This window comes from Lepidochelys kempii, chromosome 2 (genome assembly GCF_965140265.1).
Source record: "Lepidochelys kempii isolate rLepKem1 chromosome 2, rLepKem1.hap2, whole genome shotgun sequence".
In the NCBI taxonomy this organism is placed as follows: Eukaryota; Metazoa; Chordata; order Testudines; family Cheloniidae; genus Lepidochelys; species Lepidochelys kempii.
The window spans coordinates 11,915,961-11,937,257 of NC_133257.1; the positions used below are offsets into that span (position 1 = coordinate 11,915,961).

General features: G+C 44.9%; 1 protein-coding gene across 1 annotated transcript in view; it reads left to right on the forward strand.

Annotated features, from left to right (window-relative positions):
• The window catches only part of LOC140907965 (collagen alpha-1(XXII) chain-like), a 249,917-nt gene that overhangs the window by 208,752 nt on the left and 19,868 nt on the right, over positions 1-21,297 (forward strand). The gene's annotated exons all lie outside the window — the stretch shown is intronic.

Consider the following 21,297-nt stretch of genomic DNA (forward strand, 5'->3'; position numbering starts at 1 on the left):
CACTTTCATCTGGGGTACAGCCAGTGTCCTCTAGAACGGTCCAGAGTGAATGTCTCAGCTGAGCACAGGGCTCTGTCTATAGGGAATTTCTGTCAGCAGTGCTGCATATTGAAGGGAAAAACCGAGACAAATTCTTCCAGCTCCAGGAGTGGAGGAGAGTGAGAATACAATGATGACAGCAGTGAAGTGAAGCTTCCAAAAGTCCTGAGAATAGCAGAGAGAAAAAACTATGGGTGACGTCCTGTGCCTGATTTCAACAGGGACAGGATTTCAGCCCATGTCCGGGATCTGGTACTCCACTAGCCCTTGCACTTTGTGTTGCTATGTACACTTGTGCAAAGTGGGTGAAAAAGAGTAACCATCTGGGGCCAAAATCCCAGCTGGTTTCAATCAGGGAGGCTTCAAGGCAAAGGAGCAGCACCAGTTTACACCAGCTGAGGATTTGGCCCCTGATGTGGTAGTGATTTGCTCCTATTTTGCACTCCCTCTTAAAGGTATTAATGGGTAACAAGCTGTAAGGCAGGGGAGAACTGAGCCCCAGTCTGTATGTGAAGATTCATAGGGATTTGTACAGTTTCTGTGGAGTGCTCTGATATCAGGGTGGCTGTGGGTCTGATAAAATCATTGGTAGTATTTAATATTTATATTGCAGTATAGCCCAGATGCCCCAGTCAGGATCAGGGCCCCATAGGGCTAGGCGCTGTACAGACACACCGAAAGGGACAGTCCCTGCCCTGATGAGTATACAGTCTAAGAAGACAGACCCATCCACAAGAATTCTAGGCTGGCCTGCAGTGCTTTTGTTAGCCAAAATGTAACTGGCATGGAATCTAGCAGGGATACATATGTGTTTTTTAAATAATGTGTTGGAGCATTTCATGTCTCATAGCTGTAATATGCTGCAAGGGTTAGAGCCTGGGCAGTGAAAGAACACAGCTGATGTTATCTGGAAGTATTAGAGATAAGGTGCTGCAATTTCATGGGGAGAAGATGACCTGTCATTGGCTGAGTACCACCGCTGGCTGCTGTAGCAGAAGACTATACCTTGCCTATCCCTTGACTTCAGCAAGGCTTTTGATACGGTCTTCCACAGTATTCTTGCCATAAAGTTAACAAAGTATGGATTGGATGAATGGACTATTAGGTGGATAGAAAGCTGGCTAGATTGTCGGGCTCAATGGGTAGTGATCAATGATGTCTAGTTGGCAGCCGGTATCAAGCGGAGTGCCCCAGGGGTCGGTCCAGGGCAATGTTCCCTCAAATTTTTGACAGGCCGTGTGCACAAAAAAATTCTTCTGTGCAAATTATGCGTCTGTGCAAATTTTTGTGCATGCAGTGTTTCACCGTGTGCACGGGGTTTGGGGTCTGTGTGCGTGTGCACACGAGCACAGCTTAGAGGGAACAGTGGTCCTGGGGCCAGTTTTGTTCAACATCTTCATTAATGATCTGGAGGATGGGATGGATTGCACCCTTAGGAAGTTCGCGGATGACACTAAGCTGGGGGGAGAGGTAGAAAAGGACCTGGGGATTACAGTGAATGAGAAGCTGGGTATGAGTCAACAGTGTGCCCTTGTTTCCAAGAAGGCTAATGATATATTGGACTGCATTAGTAGGAGCATTGCCAGGAGATTGGGGGAAGTAATCATTCCCCTCTATTCAGCACTGGTGAGGCCACATCTGGAACATTGTGTCCAGTTTTGGCCCCCCCCCCCCACTACAGAAAGGATATGGACAAATTGGAGAGAGTCCAGCGGAGGGCAACAAAAATGATTAGGGTGCTGGGACACATGACTTATAAGGAGAGGTTGAGGGAACTGGGCTTATTTAGTCTGCAGAAGAGAAGAGTGAGGGGGGATTTCATAGCAGCCTTCAACTACCTGAAGGGGGGTTCCAAAGAGGATGGAGCTCGGCTGTTCTCAGTGGTAGAAGGTGACAGAACAAGGAGCAATGGTCTCAAGTTGCAGTGGGAGAGGTCTAGGTTGGATATTAGGAAAAACTGTTTCACTAGGAGGGTGGTGAAGCACTGGAATGCGTTACCAAGGGAGGTGGTGGAATCTCTATCTGTAGAGGTTTTTAAGGCCCGGCTTGACAAAGCCCTGGCTGGGATGATTTAGTTGGGGTTGGTTCTGCTTTGAGCAGGGGGTTGGACTAGATGACCGGCTGACGTCCCTTCCAACCCTCATCTTCCATGATTCTATGACATGGTGTTATATATTTCATAGAGACTGGGAAGAAAAAGGAGATAGAAAGAGCTGCAGATCTGAGGTTGCTGCTCTTATTGATAGAGCAGAACGAGTAGTTTAGTATACCTCCTTCCACTGGTTATAGGTCTGATTAAGAGTTATGGGCCATTAGTTACACAGACACCATTTTCCTTGTTACAGAGAAGAGAGGACCTTGATTGTAATTTCTTAACATAGGGCCTGATGCTGCACATCTTTACACAGGGGAGTTAGGATTACTCACATGAGGAAGGGTTTGCAGTAATGCATCCCTAGATTATGAGGTCCATGGGGGCAGCCACAGTGTCTTCCATTTGTCTGTAGAGCAAACATGAACTACAGATCAACGAACAACCTCTCCACCAGAAACAGGTATTTCAGACTTGTTCAGTTAACACCAGTGATCCCCAAACAGTGAGCCTGTTTAAGAACTAATAGTTTTTCTGTCATTCACCTTCATGAAGGTTGCCTCTTAAATTCTGAGGTTGGAGAACCTTGGCTTTTCAAAGTGTGTGGGGGTTTGCTTTGACTTAACTTGTGTCATAGTAAGGACCAGCATGGAGCCAGGGAGCCTGGGGGAAGAGGGAGAAGCAGCCTCTCCCCTCCCCAGAACACAGGGCCTGAAATTCGGTTTGTTCTTAACCAGGCCATGGTACAGTGTGTGTGTATGTGTGGGGAGGGGGGAAGGGGGTTACTCCTTACTCCCTCTGCATCGCAGACTGTGAACCTATGTAAGGGCGAGCTTTCTTGGCCCAGTTCGTTGATGATAACATCCTCTGTGGATGTACCTCCATTTGCAGCACTCTCACACTTCACGCTTAGAATCCTAGACTATCGGGGCTGGAAGGGACCTCAGCAGGTCATCTAGTCCCACCCCCTGCTCAAAGCAGGACTCAGGCTTCTCTGAGTTTAGCCCCTCATTAGTGGCTAAGTTTAGCATTGCCTTCTGCAAGCGGTGTGTTGGCCTGTGCGGACCCCTGAGCAGCACCTACAGGAAGTTATTCTAACAATGCAAGCCAGTGACTGCCAGTTAATAGACCCTGAGGGAAAGTTTTTCCTGAACTTTTGTTCTGTAGCGTTAAAAGGCAGGGAGCGGGATTTTGAGTGAAAAACCCTGCTGGTTCCTTTTGTTTAGCCTTCACTGGCTTTAAGAAAATATAGATTTTTACAGATTGGCTTAACCAGAACCTGTTCTATATAGTGGTGGGGGTATGGATGGGACATGGCGGGTTCAAAATACAAACCCAGGTGGGTTAACTGAGAAAGGGTGCTGGATGATTTGCTCACAGTCATGTAGTGATTAGCCACACTAGGAATCACAGAAATGTAGGGCTGGAAATAATCGTAGACCATCCCTGGCAGGTGTTTGTCCAATCTGTTGTTAAAATCCTCCAATGACGGGGATTCCACAACCTCCCTTGGAAGCCTCTTCCAGTGCTTTGCTATCCTGATAATTAGAAAGTTTTCCTAAATCTCCCCTGCTGCAGATTAAGCCCATTACTTCTTGTCCTACCTTCAGTGTACATGTTGAACAATTGATGACAGTCCTCTTTATAACAGCCCTTACCATATTGGAAGACTGTTATCAGGTTCCCCCCTCAGTCTTTTTTCCCCAAGGCAAACTTGCCCAGTTTTGTTTAACCTGTCCTCATAGGTCAGATTTTCTAAACCTTTTATAATTTTTTATTGCTCATCTCTGGACTCTGTCTGAGTTATTCACATCTTTACTAAAATGCAGTACCCAGAACGGGACACAGTGCTCCACCTAAGGGCTCAGAATTGCCAAGTAGAGTTGGACAATTACATCCCATGTCTTACATATGACACTCCTGTTACTACACCCCAGAATGACATTAGCCTTTTTTGCAGCTGCATCACTTTCTTCACTCATATTCAGTTTATGATCAACTAAACCCCTAGATACTTTTTCAGCAGTTGTTCCCTATTTTGTAGTTGTGCATTTGATTTTTCCTTCCTAAGTGAAGTACTTTGTACTAGTCTTTATTGAATTTCATCTTGTTGATTTCAGACCAATTCTTCAATTTGTCAAGTCCTTTTGAGTTCTCTTCCTGTCCTCCAAAGTGCTTGCAACCCCTCCCATCTTAGTGTCAACTGCAAATTTTATAAGCCTTCTCTCCACTCCATTATTCAAGTCATTAATGAAAATATTGAATAGTATCAGACCCAGAACTGACCCATGGAGGACTTCACTAGATACACCCTCCCAGTCTGACATGAAACCATTGATAACTATTCTCTGAGTACGGTCTTTCAACCAGTGTTGCACCTACCTTATAGTAATTTCGTCTAGGCTTTGTTTCCCTAGTTTGCTTATGAGAATGTCATGTGGGACTGTGTCAAAAGCCTTATTATTACATCTACTGCTTCCTCCCTTATCCAGTTGGCCAGTAACCCTGTCAAAGAAGGAAATTAGGTTGATTTGACATAATTTGTTCTTGCCCAATCCATACTGGCTATTCCTTATAGCCCTGTAAGCCTGAGAACAGAACCCAGGAGTTCTGACTGTCAGAATTCTCTTCTAATCAATACCAACACCTCTTCTAGCGTGACAGTTCTTCTGTGCTCCACAGCTCCTAATGAAGTCTTCAGCAGGTGTGTGTGTATCGGAGGGTTGGGGATAGTAGCATGATCCTGTTCCTTTTCCCTGTTTCTTTTGCCAGTGTGCATTTTCTCAGCCTGTAAGCCAATGAACTAGTGCACCAGCCTCGGCACCAAAGAATACCCTCCGGCCACGAGATTTTGATCTTTTTTCTCCAGGGATTCAGTTTTATTTCTGCAAATAAAACTGTTTAACACTAGTTCAGTATCTCAGTCATGTCCTTTCCCCTGACCTGGGTGTCAAGCTGTCTGGAGTGGCTTATGAGCAAGAATAGCAACCTCAAAGCAGACTGTTAAGATGCTTGGGGTACCAACCCCAAGTTGGTTGTGAGTTCTATACTTAATGGAAAAATTGGAAAGAGTCCAGCGAAGGGCAACAAAAATGATTAGGGGACTGGAACACATGAGTTATGAGGAGAGGCTGAGGGAACTGGGATTGTTTAGTCTGCGGAAGAGAAGAATGAGGGGGGATTTGATAGCTGCTTTTAACTACCTGAAAGGTGGATCCAAAGAAGATGGATCTAGACTATTTTCAGTGATAGCAGATGACAGGACAAGGAGTAATGGTCTCAAGTTGCAGTGGGGGAGGTTTAGGTTGGATATTAGGAAAAAAAATTTCACTAGGAGAGTGGTGAAACACTGGAATGCGTTACCTAGGGAGGTGGTGGAATCCCCTTCCTTAGAAGTTTTTAAGGTCAGGCTTGACAAAGCCCTGGCTGGGATGATTTAGTTGGGATTGGTCCTGCTCTGGGCAGGGGGTTGGACTAGATGGCCTCCAGAGGTCCCTTCCAACTCTGTTATTCTATGATTCTATGATTAATTTCACCAATCAAGTAATAAGTATAAACTCCTCAGGTACTATACAGACTTAACATGGAGGCACAGACAGTCCCTTTGGCAATCTATGTTGCCACCCAGGCAAGCTTGACTCTGACAGATGGTCCATTACACCAAAAATCACAACAATATTCAGGTTACTCTCAGTTCCAAAGCATCAGTCACTTACTCCAGGTCAGTTACTCACCAAAGATCTCTCACCTAGATAATGTTTGTAGTCAATCCTGTAACAAACTAACTAAAGGTTTATTAACTAGGAAAAAGAAATGTGAGTTATTTACAAGGTTAAAGCAGGTAACATATACAGAGAAAAGAGTTATACACACACATACACAAATAAGTTGAGATCTTAAATTCCAAATGATAATAGAAACTTCTTTAATAAGCAAACTTTATGTGTCTTTTAGGGCTAACCCAAGCTAAACAGTTGGGGGGACTCTTTGCTTGTGCTTAGAAATCCTTAGAGTTGGGTTCTCTTTGCTTGTGCTTCTTGCTCAGAGTTCAAGCAGCATAGGAACACTAAGTTCTCCTTAACAGACATTTTTATTCCCTTCCTCCAGCATTCAAGCTGTGATGGGACAAAGGCTTTGGCACATACCCTCTTCAGAGGTGTGGGGGAAGTAGTCACCAAAGTCTTTTTTCCACAGTGGCCCATTTGGATTCAACAGTCCTTCCTGAAAGGCCTGAGATAACAACTCTTGTGGTGAATGAGTATTTCACACTTGGTAATGCTTCTCCCCTGGCTGAAGGGGATTTACAGCCTTAGCAAACGTTTTGATAGTTACAGAGAAAACATTTAAACATTACCTTATACCACGGGATACAGATATTAGAAGTAGGATTAATATGTGCAGCTCCTTATAAGCATTCCATAAAGTCTAAACACCAGACATATTCTTATAACACTAATATCTATGTTAACTACACTAACCCACAGGTGAGCCGGACTCATTTCCAGGTATGCATATGTCAGCGTACAGTGTGGCCTGGGGCCTTGGCATGAGCTTGCACCTGCTGTGCCGTTGTCTTCGGCAGGAGCCTGTCAACTCCCTGCAGCTTTTATACTCCTTTCTAGCCTGCTCCCTGCAGGAATTACATTCCACAGGCCATCTACGTGGAAGTCGCATGTGAACTGGGTTCTTTTTCCTGACCCAGAGACTCCTGCAGCAGTGTCCCTACTCCTTACTGCTCTCTTTAACAACTAGGCTACTTTGCTGACTCTTATGAGGCCAAATAAGTGATCTTCAAGCTATCATCTGCCCTCACAACATCAGCTAGGAGGCCACTGGTTAGTTACAGGTCAGGGCAAAGCCCAGTTCCCCCTAAAAGGCCAGCCCCCCGTGTGACATAGCCATTTGCAACTGGTCATCTTGGAAGCCAGAATTATCCCGTACAACCTTGTACCTGTTCTCCCAGCACCTCCTTTGAAGCATCACCACAAAGGATTCTGGAGGATATGTGATGTAGAGTCTTTGAATGTCTGAATGGGGTGAGGAGGGTCCCCCTTTGGAAAAGAGCAGGAACTCCTGCTTTGTAGCTGCAAGGAAAAAATAAGCATTGGTTGTTATTGGCATTAGGACATGGGGGCACTCTTGGCTGATAGAGGGATGGGACAGAGTTAGTGTCGCTATTGTTTGTTGTTCTGCTGAACTCTTCTGTGAGGCAAGGTTCTGATGGGCCTTTAGGCAGGTGTCTGAGAGGGGCTGATGTGCGAGGAGCTTGCCCCGTCCCTCTACAGCCCAAGCAAAGGGCCCACCGGAAGAGACGGATTTCATGGATTTTTTTAAGGCCAGAGGGTCCATTGTGATCATCTACTCCGACCTCTGGCCAGAGAACCCCACCCAGTGATTCCTGCATTGAGCCCCACAACTTCTGATGGAGCTAGAACAGATCAATTAGGAAAAAAATCCGATCTTGATTTAAAGACTTCAAGGGGTGGAGAATCCACCACAGCCCTTGGTATGTTATTCTGGTGGCTCCCAATGGAAATGCAGTCTCTGCGCATCACTGGGATGCATGTTGCCCCAGGAAGTGTTGGGAAGGGAAAGGGTGTGGGAGACTATGGCCTGCCCCCCAATCCTATGGAGCAAGACCAGTGCAGAGAGGAGGGTGTACTGCATTCCGCCAAAGGGTGAAGAAGCAGGAGTGCTCCCTCAATACACCAGGGAGCGGTGGGGGCACTGGGCTCTGCTGAAGTCAGTGGAGTTGCACCAGAGATGAATGTGGCACATTTCAGAAATCAGCCATCCTGCACACACACACTCACCAGTGATCCCAGAGCCCCCAGTTAGGAAAGTATGCATGTGAGCTTTTAGTTTAATGGTAATGGTGTACCTACGTACAAAGGGCCTGTGGTGGGGCGGCTGCCCCAAACCGGCAGGAGAAGGGTTAAGGTGGCCTTGGAGAGGCTGCACAGAACCCTGCCAATCAGGAAAGGGCTCACTGGGAGAGCCAATCAAGAGAAGTCTTGCTGGAGCAGCCCATATATAAAGGACTGCTCAGCAGAGCAAGGGGTAGTCTCCTCCTGGAGGGCAAAAGGGAAGGACTGTCTGCTGAGGAGCACCGGAGGCACGGCACGGCACGGCACGGCACGGCAGCGGAGCAATAGGAGAGGCTTCCCATGGCCAGACTGAGGCTCTGAAGCAAGGGCAGGGAAGATGCTAGGGCTACAGGAAAAGTAGGCAGCGGGAATAGGAGAAGGGGCAGTAAGTGGCTGACAGCTATAGGGTCCCTGGGCCGGGACCCAGAGTAGCGGGTGGGCCTGGGTCCCTCCCTTTACTCCTAGTTGCCATGAGGAGAGTGGCCTAAATCCAGACTGCAGTTGGCTCCTGAAGCCCGGGGCTAGACTAGAGACTGCAGTTGGCCACTGAGGCAAGTGGAGGGACTGAGGACTGCCTGTCCCCCAAAAGTGGGGAGACAGTGGACTGGGGCACAGTCAGAGGGACATGTCCTAAAGAGGATGCCGCAGTCCAGGAGCAACATGGGTCCAGATGGTGGAAGAAATGGAAGTAACAGCAAGTGAGGCACTGCTAGTAAAAGGCACCCTGGTGGTCCTGGAGAGCTAGTTCCCAGTATGACCAGCAGGAGGTGCCACAGCAGTGAGACTGCTCCTTTATATGGCCCTTTACTGGGCATCTATTCAGGGATTTCACTAACCTTGTTGCCCAGGGGCAGGGCCTTAGCAGCCCCACAGTGGAGCTGCGTAGAGTATTAGCTAATGTGGCAGATCAGCTGTTAGCATTTACAAGGACTTGTCTGACTGCCATCTTTAGTGAGAGGCAGTGAAGGATATTTTAATGGTGTATGGAAATTGCACAGAATCTCCTCCCACATCTGCTGAAATACTAATCTACAGCCTCTCATCAGTGAATACTTTGATCCACTCTAGGGGCTAGTAAATAATAATTGAAACCTAGACCAAGCAACACTGTTGTGTTTGATTCATCAGCCAGGAATTTCTGACTATCTCTGTGTTACAGGCAGTCAAGGTCTAGGTTTCTACACTGACATCCTCATAACCAGACTGCACAGTGGGAACAGTGAAAGTTTGACATTCTCATCTGTCCCTCATCTTTGAACTGTAGATCTCACTGCAATTGCCTTAGACTGCATGCAATTATGAGAGTCTGAATTTACTTTAGTTTGTTTATATACGGGTTGTGGAATTTAATATGAGAGAAACCGTTTGGAAAGATAAAAGCAGTCTTCCCCTTTGCCCGTTGCTGGAGCTCCAACTTGAAGGTGCTGAAATATTTGGATAAGTTGGAAATAGGACAGATCTGTCCTTGCTAAGTGTCCCACGCAGTTTAATAGGCTCAGAAAGTACAGACAGTCTGCACTTCAGAAAAGCATGCAGACCTTCGGGTAATCAGACCTGAGGACATAAGGTTCTGAGGATTATTTATCACTATCTGGAATCCAAGGGTCAAATTCTCTTCTCACAGAGATCACTGTAACTCCACTTACCTCACTGAAATTGCAATAGGAAACAAAGAGGTGAATTTAATTAACCTTGAGACAGTAAATCCCATTTAGAAATGAGAGGACAGCTTCCTACATGCATGTCCAGGGTAATCTACTGTATTTTAGTTTTCAGAGTAACAGCCGTGTTAGTCTGTATTCGCAAAAAGAAAAGGAGTACTTGTGGCACCTTAGAGACTAACCAATTTATTTGAGCATAAGCTTTCATGAGCTACAGCTCACTTCATCGGATGCATACTGGGGAAAATACAGAAGATGCTTTTATACATACAAACCATGAAAAAATGGGTGTTTACCACAACAAAAGGTTTTCTCTCCCCCCACCCCACTCTACTGCTGGTAATAGCTTATCTAAAGTGATCACTCTCCTTTCAATGTGTATGATAATCAAGGTGGGCCATTTCCAGCACAAATCCAGGGTTTAACAAGAACGTCTGAGGAACGGCAGGGGGGTAGGAAAAAACAAGGGGAAATAGGTTATCTTGCATAATGACTTAGCCACTCTCTGTCTCTATTCAAGCCTAAGTTAATTGTATCCAATTTGCAAATGAATTCCAATTCAACAGTCTCTCGCTGGAGTCTGGTTTTGAAGTTTCTCTGTTGTAATATCGCAACTTTCATGTCTGTAATCGCGTGACCAGAGAGATTGAAGTGTTCTCTGACTGGTTTATGAATGTTATAATTCTTGACATCTGATTTGTGTCCATTTATTCTTTTACGTAGAGACTGTCCAGTTTGACCAATGTACATGGCAGAGGGGCATTGCTGGCACATGATGGCATATATCACATTGGTGGATGTGCAGGTGAACGAGCCTCTGATAGTGTGGCTGATGTTATTAGGCCCTGTGATGGTGTCCTCTGAATAGATGTGTGCACAGCTGGCAACCGGCTTTGTTGCAAGGATAGGTTCCTGGGTTAGTGGTTCTGTTGTGTGGTATGTGGTTGCTGATGAGTATTTGTTTCAGGTTGGGGGGCTGTCTGTAGGCAAGGACTGGCCTGTCTACCAAGATTTGAGAGAGTGTTGGATCATCCTTCAGGATAGGTTGTAGATCCTTAATACGTTGGAGGGGTTTTAGTTGGGGACTGAAGGTGACGGCTAGTGGCGTTCTGTTATTTTCTTTGTTATGCCTGTCCTGTAGTAGGTGACTTCTGGGTACTCTTCTGGCTCTATCAATCTGTTTCTTCACTTCCGCAGGTGGGTATTGTAGTTGTAAGAATGCTTGATAGAGATCTTGTAGGTGTTTGTCTCTGTTTGAGGGGTTGGAACAAATGCGGTTGTATCGCAGAGCTTGGCTGTAGACAATGGATCGTGTGGTGTGGTCAGGGTGAAAGCTGGAGGCATGTAGGTAGGAATAGCGGTCAGTAGGTTTCCGGTATAGGGTGGTGTTTATGTGACCATCGTTTATTAGCACTGTAGTGTCCAGGAAGTGGATCTCTTGTGTGTACTGGTCCAGGCTGAGGTTGATGGTGGGATGGAAATTGTTGAAATCATGGTGGAATTCCTCAAGGGCTTCTTTTCCATGAGTCCAGATGATGAAGATGTCATCAATATAGCGCAAGTAGAGTAGGGGCGTTAGGGGACAAGAGCTGAGGAAGTGTTGTTCTATGTCAGCAAAAAAAATGTTGGCATACTGTGGGGCCATGCGGGTACCCATAGCAGTGCCGCTGATTTGAAGGTATGCATTGTCCCCAAATGTAAAATAGTTATGGGTAAGGACAAAGTCACAAAGTTCAGCCACCAGGTTAGCCGTGACATTATCGGGGATAGTGTTCTTGACGGCTTGTAGTCCATCTTTGTGTGAAATGTTGGTGTAGAGGGCTTCTACATCCATAGTGGCCAGGATGGTGTTATCAGGAAGATCACCGATGGATTGTAGTTTCCTCAGGAAGTCAGTGGTGTCTCGAAGGTAGCTGGGAGTGCTGGTAGCGTAGGGCCTGAGGAGGGAGTCTACATAGCCAGACATTCCTGCTGTCAGGGTGCCAATGCCTGAGATGATGGGATGCCCAGGATTTCCAGGTTTATGGATCTTGGGTAGTAGATAGAATATCTCAGGTCAAGGTTCCAGGGTGTGCCTGTGCGGATTTGATCTTGTGCTTTTTCAGGGAGTTTCTTGAGCAAATGCTGTAGTTTCTTTTGGTAACTCTCAGTGGGATCAGAGGGTAATGGCTTGTAGAAAGTGGTGCTGAAGAGCTGCTGAGCAGCCTCTTGTTCATATTCCGACCTATTCATGATGATGACAGCACCTCCTTTGTCAGCCTTTTTGATTATGATGTCAGAGTTGTTTCTGAGGCTGTGGATGACATTGTGTTCTGCACGGCTGAGGTTGTGGGGCAAGTGATGCTGCTTTTCCACAATTTCAGCCCGTGCACTTCGGTGGAAGCACTCTATGTAGAAGTCCAGTCTGCTGTCTCGACCTTCAGGAGGAGTCCACCTAGAATTCTTCTTTTTGTAGTGTTGGTAGGGAGGTCTCTGTGGATTAGTATGTTGTTCGGAGGTGTGTTGGAAATATTCCTTGAGTCGGAGACGTCGAAAATAGGATTCTAGGTGACCACAGAACTGTATCATGTTCGTGGGGGTAAAAGGGCAGAAGGAGAGGCCCCAAGATAGGACAGATTCTTCTGCTGGGCTAAGAGTATAGTTGGATAGGTTAACAATATTGCTGGGTGGGTTGAGGGAACCATTGCTGTGGCCCCTTGTGGCATGTAGTAGTTTAGAAAGTTTAGTGTCCTTTTTCTTTAGTAGAGAAGCAAAGTGTGTGTTGTAAATGGCTTGTCTAGTTTTAGTAAAGTCCAGCCACGAGGAAGTTTGTGTGGAAGGTTGGTTTTTTAAGAGAGTATCCAGTTCTGAGAGCTCATTCTTTATCTTTCCCTGTTTGCTGTAGAGGATGTTGATCAGGTGGTTCCGCAGTTTCTTTGAGAGCGTGTGGCACAAGCTGTCAGCATAGTCTGTGTGGTATGTAGATTGTAATGGATTTTTTACCTTCAGTCCTTTTGGTACAATGTCCATCTGTTTGCATTGGGAAAGGAAGATGATGTCTGTCTGTATCTGTACAAGTTTTTTCATGCAGTTGATAGATTTCCACTCCATATGGCTAAATGCAGTGCCTTGCATAATGACAGGGTTCAGAGTAACAGCCGTGTTAGTCTGTATTCGCAAAAAGAAAAGGAGTACTTGTGGCACCTTAGAGACTAACCAATTTATTTGAGCATAAGCTTTCATGAGCTACAGCTCACTTCATCGGATGCATACTGCTTTTCGACCTCACATTCTGAAGACTTTGTCAGGGCCAATGGAAAAGAATGGAGCAATTAAGCATAAATCATAAACAACAAGGAAATAGAATTTTGTTTCTTTAAAATGGTACTTTTAAAACTTATGTCCGGGTCCATGAGTGGGGCTCCTAGGCACTGTGGAATACACGTAACTACTAATAAGAATAAAGTGAGGTCTCCCAGTCTCTGCATTGCAGCGTCTGTGGCAAGTGTGAATTTAAATAAAGCATGAAGTAATATGATCACTGAATTGAAAGCGCTCAAGGGAAGGAAGAGGCTAAGCTTTCATGGGATCTGGCAATTATCACAGACAGAATGGTGCAGGCAAATAGGCTGGACATAATACTTGTAGAAAGGAAGACAAATAAGACCATTTAGGTTGATATTGCCATACTAGCAGTCAGAAATATAAAAAAGAAGCAAGAAGAGAAGATGGCGAAGTGTGAAGAAGTCAGCCACAAAATGGATCGATTATGGAAAACTAGAATAAAGAATATCCCAACGATTATTGGAGCACTTGAAGCAATCCCTAAGGGTATTAATGAGCAGCTCAAGAATACATTAGGACCGGGGTTCGCAAACTTCATTGCACTGCAACCCCCTTCCAACAACAAAAATTACTACACAACCCTGGGTCGGGGGGAGGGGGCAAAGTCTGAGCCCACCTGGGCAGGGAGGGGGGCAATGACAAAGCCCAAGTTCCACTGCCCCGTGCAGGTGGGCCAAAGCTGAAGCCCAATGGCTTCAGCCCTAGGCAGGGGGCCTGTAACCTGAACCCCATCACCCCGGACTGAATCCCTCAGGCCCCAGCAAGTCTAATGCCAGCCCTGGCGAACTCATTAAAATGGAGTCATGACCCACTTTGGTGTCCTGACTCACAGTTTGAGAACCACTGCATTAGGAGCACAAGATATCATGATTAGCGACCTCCAGAAGACAGTGCTCTTAGACACCTTGAGAATGTAAAGGAAATTCAAAGGAGAACAAGTGCATTTGAGGACCTGAAACACAGGAATATTGTGGAGAGTTTAACTAAACTCCTGACTACCCAAACCTATGGAGCAGCTTCATGATCAGGATTTATTGGTGACTCCTGGGGATAAATTTTAGACAGTAGTTTTCCTCTTTTTATGCATAATGATCTTATTTGTTGTGAAGCCTTTTTGTTTATCAACAAAATATCCCGGTTACTGCTGCTAATAATGTCATTATTTTCTTTGCTCATGTTGTATCATGCAGAAGATAACCTATTAGAAGAGCCATACACACAAAGTTGATGAATTCCTTGTCTGAATAGAGATTATTGATAGGAATGTTACTACAGAATTATTTTGTTATAAATTGTGAAGCTCAGTATTGGATTCTGTCAAGTTTCAGACATGTAACATGTTCTTATGGATTCTATGAGACATCCTCTCTAACCTTAATTTAGCAGTCTTTTTCCAGTGGGCTTTACTGAAGCACACATGACCACCTCTGTTGGATCTTCATCTCAGGAGTCACAGCAACACGAAAAGTTCTGTATATCCTGTGTGGTTCTTCACAAATGGATTGCGGTGCTGTGAGTTGTAGTAGATCTAATATAAAACAATAATTATTGTTAGAAAGTTGGTCTTTTATTGGACCAACTTCTGTTGGTGAGAGAGAGAAGCTTTCGAGCTACACAGAGCTCTTCTTCAGGTCTCAATACCTTCCTCAGAGTTGAAAAAGAGCTCTGTGTAAGCTCAAAAGCTTGTTTCTCTCGCCAACAGAAGCTGGGCCAATAAAAGGTATTCCCTTACCCACCTTGTCTCTCTAATATCCCGGGACTGACTACAGCAACACTGCATACAATAATTATAATAATTTAATATTTACATTACAGTATAGCCCCCAGACCCCAATTAGAATCAGGGCCCATTGTGCTAGGAGCATATTCTGGACACAACAAAGTTGCTAAGGTTTAGAGTTGTATTCTAGCTAGCATACCTGGAGGTTGGAAACCTGATCTGGGATGTGATAAGATGCACACATTGCTTATGTTGTCTTGTAACATACCATTGCCCAGAGGTACCCTGAGTTGTGAGGGCCAGTCCAGTGAGTGTTGAGAGGAAGAGAAAAGTGCAGGAAGGAACCATGTATACGCTATGGGTGGACTTCTCTAATAGCAGCTCTTCCTCAGTGATTTTGCTTCAGACTACAGTAATGCTGTTTCCGTTGAACCCTAACTTTCAGTATCAGGTTTAGTGCATTAGACTTCCTCCAACACAGCTGGTAAAAGCAAGCTTGGATTTCCACCCAGACCATTGAGCTAACCCAATAATTAACACAATGTTCATCCACATGTTGAACTGACATGGGTCAGATGAGTCTCTCAGGCTTTAACCCTTAGAATGCTGAGGACAGCTGTATTCTTAGCTCAGTAGTCTAAATGAGGGGAGGGAGGGGGAGGGAACCAGACTATCCTTTCCCTTCCCCTTATTGGTTCTTCCCTCTTGCACCAGAGGAAAATCTTCATGACTCCCTAAGCCCACCTAGTCCCCATCCCTCCCGATCATAGCTTAATGTGAATAAACTGTATCAGCTGACTACCCATTTCTCTGTACAGTCTTTTATGTCCTCCTGTTGTGAACCACCTGAACCCTGCTGATTCCAGGTGGAGGGAGTAATCTGTAAATAGCAGCAGAGGGAAATGGGTCCTGTCAGGAAGGCAGAGCCGGGAGCAAGGGGGTTTGAACAGCAACTTAGGGTCAGGCTGCAGCACACTTGGAAAGACCCATCCCAAGCGGTTGTACTTCCCAGTGGCCAGAATCCTTCATTCATCTCTGTCCCAGAATCCCCGTCAGTAGCTCCACAAACTGGCTGATCCCCACTGTATTGTATGTTACACTCAGATCAGAGCACTGTTTTAAATTGGAGCATTTTATTAAAACTTTTGTCAGAATCAAACAAAAGCCCCACTGCTGGAGAGTCTTCTAGGAGCACCAGTCTCTACTTTGACTTCACCTTGCTCCCCTGAGCTGTATCCCATTCCAAACGGTAAAAGTACAGGCCATAGGAAAATATAGCAAAGGCATTCCATCCAGTTCTTTGCCCAAATAACAGTCTACATTTCTGCTACTGTATATATCTTAATTTATGAGTGCTACATATACCCCGGAGCCAAACCCATCTCTGGTTTAAGACAATGGCTACTCTAAAACTGAACCTGGCTATTTGGAATTAGCCAGGTGTCCTAAGGCTTAAGCTTTGTTGTACAGTGAGTTGGAAAATAGCCTTATGCTACAATATCTGTTAGAATTCTCCCCCTACCAATCCATAGCCCAACATTTCCCCATGCTTCCCTAATCCCCTTTCCTGAGCGTAATTGCTTACTTGACTACCTTGTGCTTTTTGTGGGTGCTTAGACCATGCAAATGACAGTATCTCTCCTTGAAAAGGTAAGTGAAACAAACAGGACAGGAATAGAAATGAGGCGAATGAACAAAAAGAGCAATAATATGATTGATCATCTAGATTAAATCAAGAGTAAAACTGTAATTGCCAGCAAGGTAAATATATTCATTCTCAATAAAACACATATTTTTAACTGTGCTATTATTCAAGTTGCTGATCAAGGAAAATAACATACCCTCTTACGTAGTCAAAGGACACACACTGATATACACTTAGCTGAGTCTTGCTATGAACAGAGCATAATTGGTGGTTATGTCTGTTGTATTAATAGGCGATGTGACATTTCGTTGAGCTTTCCTCTCACAGGTATAATTTCTCCTGGTGAGTGTCTTCATTGCCTTCCAGCCGGGCTGTTACATTGCAGAGCAGCTCTGTTGTTGTTTGATTTTTGACTAAACTGTGAATGGCCAAATCTTTCCCCCACAATGAGGGAAACCAGTCTCCCTGCCTTTCTGCCTCTATAATTATATGTTGCTTTAAGGGAGGTCTCATTTTGAAAGGCACAAAGTACATGAGGGAAGGACAGGCTCCTTTCGCACCACTGGTAACAGCCACAAATTAGCCTACCCTATCAGCCGTATGGATATAGAACATATATTTATATATTCCTATATATATTCCTATATATTTATAATTGCCAGGCAAGCATCTACTTATTCCCCACCCACCCACCCCCTGAGCCAGGCTTGGGGAGGAGTGGAGCTGTAGCACTTCAATGGAGGCTTCCTGAGTCATTTTGCCTGCATATGAGTGGGCATGCTCAGCAGCCTTTAAAGCTCTGAAATCCACCTCTCTGCAGAAGACCAGTTCAAGGTCTATGCACCAATAAAGCCTTATCTGAAGGTTTAAGTGAGACTTAAGTGGTGCACGGGGTTTGTGCTGGACCAAAGCACAGTGGTGAGTTTCACCTATAGGTGAGATCTGCATTGCAGCTGGGTGGAGTAATTCCCAGATTGGGTAGGTATACACATAGACTCTTAGTCTTTAAGACCAGAAGGCAACAATTATGATCATCTGGTCTGATGTCCTGCACATTGCAGGCCATGGAACCTTGCCCACTCACTCTTGTAATAGACCCCTAACCTCTGGCTGAGTTCCTTACTCCTTGGGGAATTCTGTGCCAAAATATTAAAAATTCTGCACAAAAAAATTAAAATTCTGCATATTTTATTTATCAAAATAACACAATATAATCATGCCAGTTTCAATTATTTTGCTAATTTTTTTCAAAATACCTGTCAGCAAGTATGTTTGTAACAATACAGACAACAACAGCAACAAAATTCAGGAAATGTTTTTTTGACAAATAGATTTCTTATAGGCAAATTAATACAGAACTTTGAGTAATAATTCATTTAAACTACAATACAGAACCATATTCCCACACCCCTCAGAAGCAGTGCAAAGGCATAGGGGAGTCAGGGGTAAGGGAGGAGCTGAGGGAGAGGGAAGTAATTGCTGAAAAGGGAGCCTGGGAGTGATCCTGGAAAATTGTTGGGTGTGGGTGGGAGAAGTATGGAACAAGGGTTTTTTTGGGGTGGGAGAAGATTGTTAGGTAGTTGGGGAGCCTTCCCCATGCAGACTCTGACTGACCCCTAGCTTCTTCCATTCGGTCAGGCATATCTGCCCCTGTCCCAATGTGTCCCTGCATCCACATGTGTCCCTGAACTCCCACTCAGCCAACCCTCCTACCCCGATGTGTCCCTGCACTCCCAGTCAGCCACTCCTCCTCACTGCCCCCATGTGGCCCTGCAACCCCCACTCCCATTCAGCCCTCAGCTCAATGCTGTCATCCCTCTATCTCCTGTGCCCCTGCCCCAGTCTGTCGCCCCCACTAGCCCTTCTAAATCCCAGTCTGTGACCCCGCCAGCAGCCCCATGTGCCCTGCTCTGCCTGACTCCCCCACATCCTGTATCTCTTCACCTGGCCCCACAGACAGGGCACTGGTTAGGAAGGCAGCCACTGCCCCCTCTCTCTCTGTGACTGGCTGCTCCAGCACAGAGCCGGCTGCCCTCTCTTCTGGCACTACAGAGCCCTTGGCGGGGGAAAGATATAATTGCAGCAGCTCTGTGGCAGAATCTGTTTTCTGCAGGGGAAAAAAAAACCTGCGGGGGACATGAATTCTGGGCAGGCACAGTAGCACAGAGTTTTCCCAGCAGTCAAATCACTGGATTCCTCTAATCATGATTTAAAAACAAAGTTACGGAGAATCCACCATTTACACTAGTTTAAACCTGCAAGTGACCCATATCTCATGCTGCAGAGGAAGTTGAAAGACCTCCAGGGTCTCTGCCACTCTGCCCTGAAGGAAAATTCCTTCCCAACTCCAAATATGGCGGTCAATTGGATCTTGCCAAAATGCTCAGGATCCAATAGCCAGACACCTCAGAAAGAGTTCTCTGTAGTAACTCAGAGCCTTCCCCATCTAGTGTCCCATTACCCACCATTGGGGATATTTGCCCTTATCAGTCACAGATTGGCTACATGCCATTATAGGCAGTCTCATATCATCCCCTCCATAAACTTATCAAGATCAGTCTTGAAGCCAGTTAGGTTTTTTGCCCCCACTGCTCCCCTTGGAAGGCTGTTTCAGAACTTCACTTCTCTGATGGTGAGAAATCTTTGTCTAATTACAAGCCTAAACTTGTTGATGGCCAGTTTATAGCCTTTTGTTCTTCTGTCCACATTGGCGCTTAACTTAAATAACTCCTCTCCCTCCCTGCTATTTATCCCTCTGATGTATTGATAGAAAGCAATCAGATCACCCCTCAGCATTCGTTTGTTTAGGCTAAACAAACCAAGCTTCTTGAGTCTCCTCTCATAAGGTAGGTTCTCCATTCCTCAGATCATCCTAATATCCCTTCTCTGCACCTGTTCCAGTTTGAATTCATCTTTGTTAAACATGGGACACTAGAATTGCACACAGTATTCCAGATGAGGTCTCACCAGTGCCTTGTGTAATGGTAATAACGCTTCCTTTTCTCTACTGCAAATACCTCACTTGATGCATCCTAGGATTGAATTAGCCTTTTTCACAATCTCATTGCATTGGTGGCTCATAGTCATCCTATGATCAACCAATACACCCAGGTCTTTCTCTTCCTCTGTTGCTTCTAACTGATTAAGTCCCCAGTTTATAGCAAAAGTTCTTGTTATTAGTCTCTGTGTGCCTGATATTGCACTTGGCACTATTAAATTTCATCCCATTGTTATTACTCCAGTTTTCAAAGTTATCCAGATCCTCTTAGTATGATATTCTGGTCCTTGTCGGTATTGGCAATACCACCCAACTTTGTACTATCTGCAAATTTTATTAGCACACTCCCACTTGTTGTGCCAAGATCATTAATGAAAATATTAGGTAAGACTGGTCCTAACACCGATCCCTGAGGAACTCCACTAGAAATGAACTGTAAGGCTGGAGGGACACCTTTCAGTATGACCCATTGTAGTCTCCCCTTTAACTAGTTCCTTATCTGCTTTTCAACTCTCATATTAATCCCCATCTTCTCCAATGTAACTAATATTTTCCCACTTGGGACTGTATCAAATGCCTTACTGAAATCCAGGTAGATTAGATCTACTGCATTCCCTTTGTCTAAAAAATCAGTTTCTTCTCAAAGAAGGATCAGGTTGGTCTGGCATGATCTACCTTTTGTAAAATCATGTTGTATTTTATCCCAATTACCACTGACCTCTATGTCCTTATTTACTTTCTCTTTCACAATTTGTTCCAAGACCTTACATACAGTTGAGGACAAACTAATGGGCCTTTAGTTTCCTGCATCACTTCTTTTCCCTTTCTTAGAAATAGGTACTCTATTGGCAATTCTCCAGTCATAGGGTACAACCCCTGAGTTTATGGATTCATTCGAAATTCTTGCTATTGGGCTTGCAATTTCATGTGTCAGTTCCTTTAACATTCTTGGATAGAGATTATCTGTGCCCCCTGATTTGGTTCCATTGAGCTGTTTGAGTTTGACTTCCATCTTGGGTGTGGTAATTTCTAATTCCATATTCTCATTTCCATCAGCTACCATGCCACTGCCTCTAAGGTCTTCATTGCCCTTATTAAAAACTGAAACAAAGTATTTGTTTAGGTATTGGGTCATGCCTAGATTATCATCAGAGTTTAGCAGTCCCACATCTTTCCTTGTTTTCTTTTTATTTATAAGGCTATAGAACCTTTTACTATTAGTTTTAATTTCCTTTGCAAGGCCCAACTCTGCTTGGTTTTTTGCAGTTCTCACTTTTCCCCTACACTTTCTGACTTCCAAGAGGTAGCTTTCATTGCTGATCCATCCCATCTTCCATTTCTTGTCTGCGTTTTTTCCCTTCATTGTTTCCTGCACCTCTAAGATGAGAGAGCAGACAGCTCGCACACAACTCCATGCAAAACAGTGGGAAGAGGGGAAATTTTGGCTCAGAACCAACTGTATCAATACAATGTGTTTGTTTAAACAGATCTTAGCCTTTCACAGGTCAACTTTCTATTTAACTGTGGGGTCACTGGAGTGCTATTGTTTTTCTAATCGGAATCTTTGATATTAAGCACTTGCATTCGTAGATAAAGTGTTTGGCTTTTTGTTTGGTTGGTTTTTTGCTGAATGTATGAACTCTTCAGTAATTGGAAAAAAAACCTATGGTAGAAACAGGGTGGGGTAGAGGCCCCAGAAGTGAGCCCATCTCCCAAGGCTGATTATAATCAGGACTGGTTTTAGTATCTAATTGGCTTTTCCATAACAGTCTTGGCTACAGCCATTGCTCCCCCGTTAGTTTCTTCATCCCTGTAGAAGGAACTGATCAAATTCCCAAACTTAGTAGCTGGCTCTGAGGTGGAGAAAAGGCCATGATGCTTAGTACATAAGATTGCCCTCCTCTTATGTGCACTAGGGGGTATGGGGAGGTAGGTATGGGGAGGTGGGTGC